The sequence below is a fragment of the Colias croceus genome, chromosome 2 (assembly GCF_905220415.1).
Source record: "Colias croceus chromosome 2, ilColCroc2.1".
Classification (NCBI taxonomy): Eukaryota; Metazoa; Arthropoda; class Insecta; order Lepidoptera; family Pieridae; genus Colias; species Colias croceus.
This window is the reverse complement of record NC_059538.1, coordinates 2,327,406-2,341,916: the sequence shown is the minus strand read 5'-3', so window position 1 is coordinate 2,341,916 and position 14,511 is coordinate 2,327,406. Positions and strand designations below refer to the sequence as shown.

The window sequence follows — 14,511 nt, the reverse complement described above, 5'->3', positions numbered from 1 at the left end:
ACTGAAAGCAGACGAACCATTCCGGTCATTCTTGTAGTATAAATAACTATAATCTTAATATTATCTATGCTTGCGCATGTTAATTCTACCTACAGAATACAGATAATATAATTCTATAATTCGACCTATTTTAAATGTCACTTGCGTTCCATTGCACGCATCGCGGATGAAACAAACATACATGTGACAAAATCTGCATTGTGATACAGAAAAAACTTTTTATGGTATGATTATTATGTATGATATAGAGATGCTATTTTATATGATACTAAATAGTAGATAACACGTTGGAATAAATTGTACATTTTTTTAACGTAAGTAATATATTATACTTTAGCCTGTGTTTGTAGCACACAGACGTATGGATACTGTTTAAGTGTTTAGTACAGTTTTTATTTCTAGAATAACTAAAACTCTTTTAAGAGGTAGGTATCAGGTCACATTGGAATTTCCAAGACTTCTGGTCATTTTATTTACGTTTAGAAAATTAAAGTAGAAAAATTAGAACGTTAGATATTATTTTTTGTGAAAATTATGCCAAGTTGGAATTCGAATTTTCCAACAACAACGGAAAATTTATTATTTTTTTCTGTAAAGTAACCAGCGCTAGCAACTAGCGCACAAAGCATTGATACTGCGTCAACTAAACCGCTAAGGGCTCTTCACACGTGAACGCACAAGTGTCCTTGTAGATGCTTAGAGATTATAGGGTGACTACAATTGTTGTGTTCCAGCTGACTAGCGTAAATGATGGCTTATGTACGTGGTGTGTACTTATCGTGGAGAGACAGGATTTTTTATTTTTACCTTTTTTTTTAAATAGGAAATTTAAACAAGTCCAGTTTGAAATGAAATGCTTTAAAACATGCGACCGAAAATCCTAGTAGTCTATAAATTTGTAGGCATTTGTTTATTAGATTCTATAAATTTGGTAAAATATAAGGTAAATACAGCAAGTCTATACAGCAAAGCAAATACAAAATTTTCAACTTCATTATTCCTACATTTTCTAATAAAACAACATTTTTTCTTATTTAAAAAAATGATGGTCACAAGCTTAGTCCTTAAAATCGAGAGAGAGCATTGTTCCAAGTGCTAGGTTCCGACGAATCGTAGCGCAGACAATTGTTTCATAGCGCATTGTCTGCGAGGGGGCTAATGATAGCTGCATAAAGTATTTATTGGCTTGCTTTAATATTTATAAGCGCTTTTGTTTCTTCTGTTCTTTATAAGGAGCGTTTAAACGTTTGGTGAAAAGTTCATGCTCCGTTTACATGGTATTTTGTTGTAGATGAACTGTATTTGAAAACAAATATTGTGGAATATATAAGTTCGTTTTTTGACGAGATTATAACACTTATTATAACTATATCTAAACTTTTATTATAAGAAGACGAGACTATAACTTAACTTAATTTATATTATAACGAGAAAATATATTTCTTTGCTTGTTAACATTTAACACAGTTACTCAACTGATTTTAGACATTCTTACTATTAGCTACATCTTTACCGAGTAACAATTTTATATCCTTTGTCATAGCCCATAGGCCATCCACACGTCTGCCGAACAACGTTCTGCCTATATGATGGCCTATAAAAACGTGCGAATCCGGGGCTAGCAACTAGATAGTAGGTAATCTTCTTATAATATAAAAATGAATCCCGAAATGTGTTGGTAAGCGCATAACTCTAGATTACTCTAGAACAGCTGAACCGATTTCTTTAATTCTTTTTTTATTATATTCCTTGAAGTACGAGGATGGTCCTTATGTAGAGAAAACGTGAATATGTACCACGGGCGAAGCCGGGGCGGACCGCTAGTTATTAATAAATAAATTGCAGCCAAACGATTTTTTTTTATTTTTTATTAATATATTATATAAGCATGTACTAAACCCTTCAGTATAAAAATTAATCACAACTATCAGATTGAGTGCTCCCGATCTAATATATTTTTATCATTTTTTATCTGTGTCATCGATGGCTCATTACGGTTATTGACGTCAACCGCAAAATGATACCACTTTGCCAGAAAAAATAGTTTCTGATGTCGCATAAATCATTCCCCGTCTATATTTACGACGCACCGTGGAAATACTATGTAGAATGTATATTTTATCGAAGTAAGTAAAGTAGGAGTAAGTAATAAGTAAATAGCGTTATAACTACCTAGTTGAAGCCCGCGGTTTCAGTCGTTTGGTATTTGAAAAAGAAGAAAAGAAAAAGAAAAAAAGCTTTATTGCCAACAAAAACTTAGACTATCCTATCTTAAAAGTAAACACTAAACACATATTCGTCGTGTCATGATCTTTGTGTATTTTTTAAAGCTTTGACTTTAGAACTGATAATTACAAATACTTATATTATGTCATACTTTATACACGTAAGTATCAATAATTAAAACATAATATATTCTACACATTGAAAATGTTTAATTTGTGTATTTTTTTTTTAAATTCTACACATTGAAAATGTTTAAATTGTGTATTCTTTAAAAATTTTAAGAAGCATCGATTGAACTCAAATTTTAACAAGATACACATCCTATTTCTAGGAGGTTTTTTTGTATATATTTTTCTCACATCTCATATCTTTAACCATTATTTACCGGAAAATATATATGCATAGGACTTGTATATAAGTAAAGGCAACCAGGACTCTATCCTTATGTAAACATCTGTATAAAGTGTTTTAGCAAAATCCTCTTACTGCAATTCCTAGGAAATAGGTAATGCACTTAATGTACTTTGTAGCTAATAATAATTGCACTTCGTTTAAAACGGCAAGAAACTTTAATGTATTTCACTCAGACTTAATTTAAGTAATGCATTATTGATATTTGAACACAAACATGTTTAGAACAAATTATTTTTTTTTGGCTTATGTTGATCTCATAAACGTTAAACATTGGTTTTTCAATAATTATTTATGTGTACTATGCGCAAAAACAACGACGACTTTCAACATAGCTTGTGTTTTGTAATATTAATTGATCAAGCAAACTTTTAGGTTATCTCCACAAAACTAACCAAAATTTTTTTGTGTTCCGACTTCCAAGAGCAGATTATAAATTATAATAATTTAAGCTTAAAAGTTTAAACAATCATAACTCTCCATTCCATCCATGAAAAGACATACCTAATTATCATAAAACATTTTGGCGCCAAAATTAAAACTGGCAACTGTTTTTGTTTCACAACCGTTTCTTTTCGAACGAAGATTTATAGCAAAAACACTATTAAAGATACTTTACGGTATGCTTATTTGTGTTGGAGTTTAATCATTTTTATCGATTATTTTGAGCCAACCCTCTAATCCTGTTAACCGACAGACTGTGTAATTCGTTTTATATAAAACCTCTTTTTTACGTCTGCAACTATGTTGACGATACGTGCATGTTCTGTTTTTTCACGTTTCATGCTTGAACGTTCAATTATTTTAGCGTTTATATTGAATTTATAAATTGATTTTAAACGCTGATTTTAATCGGTTTAAATATCTATTTTTTTTAAGTTCTGTAGAAATGGTAAACAAACCTACTGAGATAAAATCTTATATATACCTAAAAATGAATTGCAAAATGTGTTGGTAAGCGCATAACTTGAAAACGACTGAACCGATTTTGATAATTCTTTTTTTATTATATTTCTTGAAGTACGAGGATGGATCTTATGTAGAGAAAACGTAAACATGTACCACGGGCGAAGCCGGGGCGGACCGCTAGTTCTAAATGAAATATTCAACAGGTGTATTAAATTGTGATTATTGATTAATCATTCTAAGAAAAATCGTAATCGTAATTCGTAAGGAAAGCAAATTCTTACATCACAAAACATATTATCTATTCTTCACTTTAAAAGTTTATTATATGAAAATGCCGCTAAAATAAAAAATGTGTGCGTGTACTAGTGTACACACGTAAGAAGTAAAACTTCTTTAAGACCTTATTTTTTCAAAAAATAATTTACTAATTTGCAACTTTACAGAAATAGGTACGTCGAATCACGCGTGGTAGGGATAAGAAAAAGATGGCGCAGTTTCTACAATGCTTAATTCATTAAAAAGCGTAAGTATACTTTTCTTTTTACCCTTATTGTAATTTGAAATATTTCCAACTTAACAAATTGCCCTGCTATCAGTTTCATTAGCAACTTTGAGTTTATTTTGTTTTATTTCAACATTTTACAGTTTATGACAAAGTTACAAATAGCGAGCAATTTGTACAGAAACTTTGCAATTAAGGACATCTATTCAGGCAGGCTATTAATTAATCTAACATTCATTATAGCTTTTAAATTATAACTATAGTTTATACTTTGAGAAAGAGTCATAGGTAGGTATCTATTTTGTATCTACTATAGAAAAATAAGTCGGGTTTTCCTTCCTGAATTCCTGATGCTAATTGCTAACTCCAGAACGCACGAACCGATTTCCACGGATTTGCATTCGTTGGAAAGGTCTCTGGCTCCGTGAGGTTTGTGTTTACCTACATAAAATGGCTATTAGCTACATAAAATGGCTACTAGCTTAGCAATTTATTTTTGAAGTGAAACTTCTTTAGGCGAATTGAGAGTAAAATGTCAAGCTCGCGTCATGGCAATACCGTCACGCCATGGAGTAAGGCGACGATTTTGGTATTTTTGAATTTGTCAAAGAAGTTTCACTTCTAACACGTGTGCTCGGGACACACGCTCTTTTTTATTAATATCGCTGGTTACTACTATACTATTACTACAACTAATATCGAAAGTAGAATAAATTATTATAAAATGACATAAGGTGATCTATAGACTATATACAGGGTTACTTGTAAAACACCGGCAACCTCGCAGGACAACAAGATAGCTAACATCATAAGCAACAACATTTGTTCTACGACTTTTGATAATTTGTTAGATTTTATTTTCATACAAAAATAAATATACATTTAATTTTCCGTTTGAATATTATAAACTCTACGCCTCACAAAAATTACATATAAACAAGAAGCGAACGAGAGGGGGAAGGGGGCGTCGCGTCGTCCATCCAATAATGAATAGAACAAAGACTTACAAATGTTAAGAGAGTACAATAAAAGTTTAAAAAATCATTTAAAAATAATTTATTGCGTTATGCCAAAAGTCGTAGAACAAAATGTTGTTACATATTATGATGTTAGCTATCTTGTCCTGCGAGGTTGCTGGTGTTTTACAAGTAACCCTGTAGAGACATACTTGACAATATACTTTGAGTACATAAAGATAGATTTATAATAGTTACACACATGTTACACAACTTATCACAATGACTCATAAAATATTGATACATTATTCATAATAATTCATGCCAAATATATTGGCAACCAATCGCAAATCGCGTATGACAAAAAATTGAGATATCATGAATGATTTATCGAAACGCGTTTCTGTAAAAAGAACATTTGTTACCAATGACATAAAGTTTACATTGCTCTGAGTATGTATTTATAGGTAAAGTACCAAGTGATAAATAGGAGTATTTTTAACCGACTTCAAAAAAAAAGGAGGAGGTTATCAATTCGACTGTATTTTTTTTGTATATTTGTTACGCGATTACTCCGGCAATTATAAACCGATAACCGATTTGAAAAATTCTTTTTTTATTTGGTAGGTCATACGTCAGAGGTGGTCCCATTGTCACCAGGTCAGGATCTGATGATGGGATCCTGGGAAAATCGAGGGAATCCCTCAAATTTTGTAGGCATATACACTTTTTATCAGAAATTATCTTAATATAATATGTAGATTTTTGCATCTAATGGTCACCATCTGATGTTGCTGAGCTGATGATGAATGGTAGGGGTATGGGATCTCTGTAACAAAATTGTGTAATACCATCGAATTTGAATGTGATTCTACTTTTTAGTTTAAATTTGTACATAATATAGGTATAGTCTTGAAGTCGGTTTTTGTTTTTTTTCAAAAAATTTATTTAATATTATTCATCATTCATAAAAGTCTTATTTAAAATACATAACGTTACCTCTACCATGGGAAAAGGACATTAAAACCTACATAACACGCCTGTCTGTCGAATATTAATTAATTCTACACATAGAAAAACTTACAAACAATTACATAAAAAAGTATACTAAAATGCCTTTTTCTTATCACTTAGGTTTAGGTGTATAAAAAAATGTAGTCTGATTTTCTACCAAATATGCAACTTCAGAGGAGTTTAACTTCAAACAGTGTGACACGAGTATTTGATATATGTATGTATGTACAAGATTTTACTCAAATATCCAAACAGTATTATACCTAATGCGTGTATAACCCTATAATTACATAAAAAATACTTACAAACTTCCTTGCAATATTGAAATTAAAGAATACGCCATAATGAAATGAGTCGGCTGACTTGCAGGAGATTGCTGCCTAACTCGATTGCGGTGCGCTCCAGGCATTTTATTAAAGAATAATGCAATAAGATCACAGGACTCCCTAGGAATTTACAATTATCTAGCGATCCTTCCTTATTTATTTATTTTTATATGAGCTCTAGGACTTAGTTCAAATAGATGTCAATTTACTCTAAAATATAAATATTCTATCACTAGCTGGTGCTCCGCGGCTTCACCCTCGTTGCTCCACTCCTGTTGGTCTTAGCGTGATGATATATAATAGCCTTCCTCGATAAATGGGCCATCTAACACCGAAAGAATTTTTCAAATCAGACCAATCGTTCCTGAGATTAACGCGTTCAAACAAACAAACTCTTCAGCTTTATAATATTAACTAGCTGGTGCGTTGTGCGCGGGCTGCAAGCAGCCCGCGAGCCCCTTTTGCCCCTGGGTTGAAGCAATAGGGCAGTCATTTGAAAATATATTCGGATTTTCTGTCCATTTGTTACATCTGCTAACAGCGATTCTACAGTCAGTCGGTAATGCTTATAAATTCCCCATTCAAATATTTTCTATTCCGGGGGGCTGTCCACCTTCGAGGGTGCGTGGTGCGCGAGCTGCAAGCAGCTCGCGGCTCATCCCAGGGCAGAAATCTTCAGTCATTTGAAAATGCATTCGAATTTCCTTTCCATTTGTTACATCACCTAACAGCGATTTCTACAGTCAGTCGGTAATGCTTATAAATTCCCCATTCAAATATTTTCTATTCCGGGGGGCTGTCCACCTTCGAGGGTGCGTGGTGCGCGAGCTGCAAGCAGCTCGCGGCTCATCCCAGGGCAGAAATCTTCAGTCATTTGAAAATGCATTCGAATTTCCTATCCATTTGTTACATCTCCTAACAGCGATTCTACAGTCAGTCGGTAATGCTTATAAATTCCCCATTCAAATATTTTCTATTCCGGGGGGCTGTCCACCTTCGAGGGTGCGTGGTGCGCGAGCTGCAAGCAGCTCGCGGCTCATCCCAGGGCAGAAATCTTCAGTCATTTGAAAATGCATTCGAATTTCCTTTCCATTTGTAACATCTGCTAACAGCGATTCTACAGTTAGTCGAAACTGCTTATAAATTACTTATTCAAATATTGTTAAATTTTTGAAACGTCTTATCGATAGCGGGTAGTGACTTTTCATAATAAACTGTTCAAGAGTTAACCTAACACGCTCGTCGCTTCGCTCCTCGCTACCTATTTGAATATATAGGCCGGCCGCTGCCGCGTCTCGCTCGCTTCGCTCGCTTGGCTCGTGCGATAGGTAGTTCAAAAGTTAACCTAACATGCTCGTCGCTTCGCTCCTCGCTACCTATTTGAATATTTGGGCCGGCCGCTGCCGTGACTCGCTCGCTTCGCTCGCATGGCTCGTGTGGTAGTTCAAAAGTTAACCTTACACGCTCGTCGCTTCGCTCCTCGCTACTTAAACTGCTTATAAATTACTTATTCAAATATTGGTAAAATTTTTGAAACGTCTATCGATAGCGGGCAGTGACTTTTCATAATAAACTGTTCAAGAGTTAACCTAACACGCTCGTCGCTTCGCTCCTCGCTACCTATTTGAATATTTAGGCCGGCCGCTGCCGCAACTCGCTCGCTTCGCTCGCTTGGCTCGTGCGGTAGGTAGTTCATAAGTTAACCTAACACGCTCGTCGCTTCGCTCCTCGCTACCTATTTGAATATTTAGGCCGGCCGTTGATGCGACTCGCTCGCTTCGCTCGCTTGGCTCGTGCGGTAAGTAGTTCAAAAGTTAACCTAACACGCTCGTCGCTTCGCTCCTCGCTACCTATTTGAATATTTACGCTGGCCGCTGCCGTGACTCGCTCGCTTGGCTCGTGCGGTAGTTCAAAAGTTAATAAATATTTTCTACTCCGGGAGGCTGTCAACCCTCGAAGTTGCGCGGTGCGCGGGCAGCAAGCAGCCCGCGGTGCCGTCTTTTGCCGATGCTATTCAATTACCCTTCCTACTATGGAAATTTCCATACAAAATTTTCGAAAAAAAAAAATTCGCTTTTTAGCAAAAATTTTTATGTGCCTGGAAGCGGACCAAGTTTTTAAACATTTTTTACCTTGGTGACCCCAACCTAAGTGCCACCAGTTCAGAGAGCCGTTGAATTTCGTGATGTATGGAAAATGGAAACCGGGGGTCGGAGAGAAATTCTGAGTATGCAGTTTTGTAAATCTGACCAATCAGAGCACAGAAGTCAATTTTGAGACCGATCGTGACGGAACCGGCGCCACCATCTTGCTTTGAAAAATTGGCCATTTTTTGAAAAAAAATTGCGTCCAATTTGAAATTTCTCGATTGCCCTGGTAGCACCCCATCTTCTTGATCATTTTTTAGTTCTACACCCCCCACCTATCTCGCGCCGTTTCGGAGAGCCGTCGAATTTTGTATTGTATGAAACTCGGAAACCAGCGGTGGAAACTCGATTATGAGTATGCCATCTTAATGTGCGGCTCGATTTAAGCCCCTGTGCCAAGTTTCAGCGCAATCGGACCAGCGATGGCCGTTTTAGAATTTGTATGGCGGCGGCCATTTTTTCCGCCATTTTGAATTTTTTTCACTATCTGTGGTAATTGCTCGAGGTCTACTCCAAGTTTAGTTCGAGCACCCCAGATGCAGCTGCTACCGTTTGCGCGGGCCGTTGACCGTCTCCGCGGGCTGTTAGAAAGTTTAAGATTTCGGATTTTTCTGGATATCCTGGGAGCTGGGCGAGTACGAATGCGTCATTGGTGTATTTCTCCATTGCACCACCTCGGCTAAATTTACGTTTTTATGTTTGCGCCAAAAATGGAAAAATTCCAAATTCGAGCGTCCCACTACGGCTCCCTGGTAGCGTCCCAGGGTGGTGATCATTTTTAGTTCCGGGACCCCCCACCCAACTCGCACCGTTTCCGCGGGCCGTTGGATTTTACGTTGTATGAAAGTTGGAAACCGGGGCCCGGAGCCACTCGTATGGGGCACCGATCGATTTGCCGGCTCGAACAGAGCACGTGTGCCAAATTTGAGACGTAAGGATTCATAAACGGCGATTTTGGCAAAGTACGGCGGCCATCTTGTTTTCGCGAAAATCCCCATTTTTCCACCACCCCTGGTAATTGCCACCAGTTCCGAGCATTTTTTGTTCAGACACCCCCCCTCCAGGTACCACCGTTTTTGCGCACCTCCAGGGGTCCACTTGGTTTTCGAAGATGATCGAGATCGCTATATTTTTCCGGTGGTCACTGGAAGCACCTCTACACGACCACGTCGAAATCCCCCCAACTTTCCCCGTAGTTTCCGAGAAACCCGATGTCAGTCAGTCAGTGAGTGAGTGGTAGTGTAGCTTTATATATTATAATAATTATTAATAGTATAGATAATATTCTAAGTTGTGTGAAAAACTCTCTGAAAGAATATATTTCATTGTTCATTCAACATTGAAAGTAGATACCTATTTTTTCTCATACTTCTCGATATAAAAATATCTGAATAGGTTAACTTCCTAGCAACCATTAACATCGTAACTGAAGGTTCTTTGTTCGGTTCGAAACGAAATTAAATACCTATATTAACAAGAATTATTATAATACTGAAAACCAAAATAACTATTCCAGCGGTTTGGGCTGTAGGGCGTGCCAAAGACATTATACATACCTACATGTACATATATATACTCAAAAAACTTAACGCTTCTTCTCTCGCAGGCTAAAAGACTTTCCTTGCCAAAGTAAATATTATTATTTATTATATTATATTTATCCTTCTATGTTTTGATAGAAGGCAAATATTGTCCGGATACAATATTATAAATGTTGCTCTATGAAAAAGCCCTATGTAAATTACAAGTACCTACGCAATATCCACTTGCTTTCGTATTCATATCAAAATCTGTTTTCAGTGTTACTATAGCCTTGGAGAAACAATGTACTTCTAATGAAGAGGTCTCTACCGGTCTAAGTCTGAGATCACTTCTTACACTTCACTACAGACTTACCTGGAGTATATAAAATTGATTTTTTTTATTCGGGCTATGGGTTGACAATTGAGTTTGCTTGTCAATGTCAAGTTATAACTCATAAGTATTTAGTGAATACGTATCTATAAGGTATAAATATCAATATATAATATGTATAGACTAACTTAATAAGCAGTTATTAATTCACTTGATATAGGTAACGTTATTTAAAATTTTCCTTTTAAAACTGTAATTAAAGAGTAGGTTCGGAAGAAGGTCATATAAAAATCTATGGTTTGATTGCATCGTATTAGTAGTTATAGATAGTAATTAGTACCTAATGATTAATAATAATTAATATCAAATTTAACAATTTTACAGTAACGGTGATTTTTACAGTGACTGCAAAATGTGTATTTGTCGCATAGTTAAAATTATCAGAGTACCAAATTCAATGACATCTTATTTTTCCTATTTTCCTCAACCGTTATTTTAACATGTTTGTTATTGCAGAAGTAACAATAACATAACAAAAGTGGCTAATTGTTATAAGAATTAATACAATCACCGATCAAACATTACAGTAATAAAATATTATGTACTTACATAATACATATCATATTATAATATATAACATAATTCGAGTAGCAACTAGCAAGGGCAGATCGCTTCACCCGAATCTCTCACAAAGTAGGTGAGTGACTCAAAGGGACGACCTGGACCCACTCAAAAATAGTTTCGCCCACATAGGACATAGCCGAGCGTTACCAAGGCCCAATAATTTCCTTACTCAATAGATTGAGGCACGAAGTGCGGCACATTCCCGATTTAACTTATAACATTTGCAAAAAATTTCTATAGCGCGAGTTAGAATGTGCTTGGCGCCATCTAGTGGGAGTAAGTGTCACTATTTCGAATATTTTTTTTATATGTTTTTGCAGGGTATATGATTCCATATCTTTGGTTAGATTCGCTATCACAGTATAATGCTTAGAGCTTGTAATAAACAGACATTTAGCTTATGGTTAATTTTTTTTTTTAAGTTATTTTTTCTATTCCAACATATTATTATGTTATTTTACCGTAATGTTGTTGATTGCGTTGAAATTATATTCCACATTTTTACATCTTATCTACAAAATGTAGTAAAATAAATTAATTGATAATTCTCTATAAAATAAATTGTTAAATAGGTATCAATTCAATTATTTTCATGGTATTGGTACCTACTTATATCTGAAAATTTTTAATCTCATAATTTATAACGCACCAAATTCATTCAGAAAACCACCTAGTTCAGGATACATCGCCCATTTTTGCAAGTGACTACAGACTATCAAGCTGATTTTCCGTTTGTAGCTTTATTTTGATGAGACACCGAATAATTTCGTGTACGAAACTCTCGATTGTGGTAGCTAACAGAGATAACAAGGATAAAAATTTTTGATTTGATGGTTCTCAAATATTTATTACTAACTGAATTTTTCTTTTTTGTTCAATCTCAAGATTATTAGCTTGATAGTAGTCACTTGCAAAAATGGGCGATGTATCCTGAACTAACCCATATATCAGCATAAAAGATGAACCGTTGAAAGCTCGTTGCAAATACGCATGTGCAAAAAACTACAGCGCAAGTTAAAGATTAATGAAATAATTAAAATAACTAAGGCGTTCCACGCTGAGTAATGTAAACATCCGCCACGCTGGAATCCAACGCATATTATGTATGTCTTCACGTTCAATGTAGCAATATAATTAAAATCTCTCGTTTCCCGCCAAAACATTACAGAGTATACACGTTTCGCCCACTTAAATGCTTTGTTTTGAATTTTGAACGCGCTGTGCGAATCCTTATCGAATACAGAGTAAATAATCTAGAATGGAATTCGAAGGCGAATTCAAAACAAATACCTAATCCAAATCGAATTGCGAGCATCAACTGTCAAACTTGACATTTGCATTGAATAAAAAAAATATATAAAAAATTAAAAAATACCAATTATAATTCGTAAAATGTGAAATGAATTTCAACAATTTACAACATAATAAACAACGTCAATACCAAATGCAATGATAAATTAAAAAATGCACCAGCAACAAAATAAATATAGAGCTTTTAAAAATGCCACTCAAATAAATAAATACAGCTGGGAAAATTATCCGATCGCTCACGTGCAATAAAAAAGTTTGCGGCGTAATGACGTCATAATTAAATGGCGTGGTCTGGCGCGACTTTCCCGCCTTTTATTTTAGTTCAACGCATGCAATTAAGCCCCACCGAGCGTGCTGGCTTTGATCTAGGCTTCAAGTGATAGGTCTGCTTTAGAACTGAGTTTTATTGCTAAAGAACTGAGTTTATTTTATAGTGACATTGCCTTTTATGGTTGAATTTAGTTTTTGATCCTTTTTACACCTCTATAATTCTATATAGACTTTATCTCTACTCAATGCCATTTAATTTGCCAAACGGACATTGGCTACCTGTGGTTGCGAAAACTGAAGGGATAAAATAGAGGGTAAAAATTAATGGCAAACAGGTGCATAGAGCAAAGCTATCGGAAATTAGTTTATGCCTTGTTTATGCAGTTAACTGACACGAAAATAAAAATGCATGATTTTTTTGGTCACTCATGCAGCATGACACTACTAGATACCACCGCCACTAGATTAATTGCACCAAGTTTTAAAACACCAAACTATTATCTCACTCGGATACTCGAATAGACCCAACTTTACGTCATTCCAGGCTGTCACGAAAGTTCACGTACAACTTTCATATCTATTACACCCGTAGGATGTTGTAAATGTCATTATTTCAGAAATAATGAGGGCCAAATGTATCGTAGGCGTAATCGACATGACGTAAATCCAAAGGCTGAAGTTAGCTCGAATTAAACTTTATGTGTCATTCTCGTCTTTAAGTTGAAGGTCGGTATCAATTGAGATCAACTGTCAGATGATGCTAACAGTTGTTAATGGGGTACCTTTTGTGATTTGAACTTCTTTAATTTTCGAGATAATATTCTTTTCTCGAGACGGTTTGGTAATCGATAGATACTTTGAACCTATTGGTGCCAAATGAATATCAAAAAATCATCAATTTTATTGCTGAAAATTTCCAAATTATTATTTTAGTAGACGTACTTTATTCTTTGGATCTTATTGTTTGATAAACTGAAATATAGTTTAATCTTCTATTTGAAGAACATTCTAGAGCATCTTAATTTGATTTTAAAATTAAAAAGCTGAAATAAATTGCTCTGTCGTTCCACATACCTAGATTTCAGTTTCAATTTTCACAAACGAATATGAGTTTGAAAACGCACTTTAAACACAAAGTAATAAAGTTTAATATTAAATATTTCTAATATCAATACGATTCTCCTTGATGTATCCCATTCGAACGTGAGGTAAACCGCAGCCTCTGGCTAGACAATAGTTGTCTTGTTTCAAATACAATGCTAGACAAATAGAGGCGGATCCTTGTTACATATTGTTGGTATATTCTCAATCCATTTTAGTAATATGAAAATCTAAGCTTACTGAAGAGGATATTAATTTCATACACCAGTAGTCCGCTTAGGTAGGTACATAGTAGAAAACAAAGTTGTTGTGTCCATCTCAATGTATGCTTAAATCTTTAAAACCTTCACGCAACGGATTTTGATGCGGTTTGTTCTAATATATATAGAGTGATTCTCAGGGGAGGTTATAGTATGTAATTTATTAGGTTATAGACAAAGCGGGCGAAGCCGTGGGTGGAAAACTAGTATACAATATTATATGTATAGAGTATAGACTATATAATACCGTGCATATATATCACTCGGGTATAATCGAAGATATGGTGAAATAATTTTTTGTAAAGCGGTCTATTAATTTCCGTGATTTAAGCACGTTCGAATAAACAAACTCAGCATCATCAGCCCATATACGTTCCCTCAGCTGGGACACGGGGCTCCTATGAGGGTACAGGCCATAATCCACCTCACGGGTTGGCGGATGAAACATGTCGTCGAACTTTTGATTCTTCGACATGTCGGTTTCGTCACGATGTTTTCCTTCACCGTTCGAGCGGTGATGTTACAATATGCGTAGACAAATTGAAAAATCAATGTTCAGTTTATTTTAGATTTGCAATATGTCGCATGAATTTCAGATTT

General features: G+C 35.2%; 1 protein-coding gene and 1 non-coding gene across 3 annotated transcripts in view; both read right to left on the bottom strand.

The window, feature by feature from the left end:
- The window catches only part of LOC123705317, a 76,362-nt gene that overhangs the window by 32,239 nt on the left and 29,612 nt on the right, over positions 1-14,511 (bottom strand). The gene's annotated exons all lie outside the window — the stretch shown is intronic.
- On the bottom strand, positions 11,006-11,155 carry LOC123705754. Its single transcript, XR_006753334.1, has one exon. It is a non-coding gene; the product is annotated as a U12 minor spliceosomal RNA (small nuclear RNA).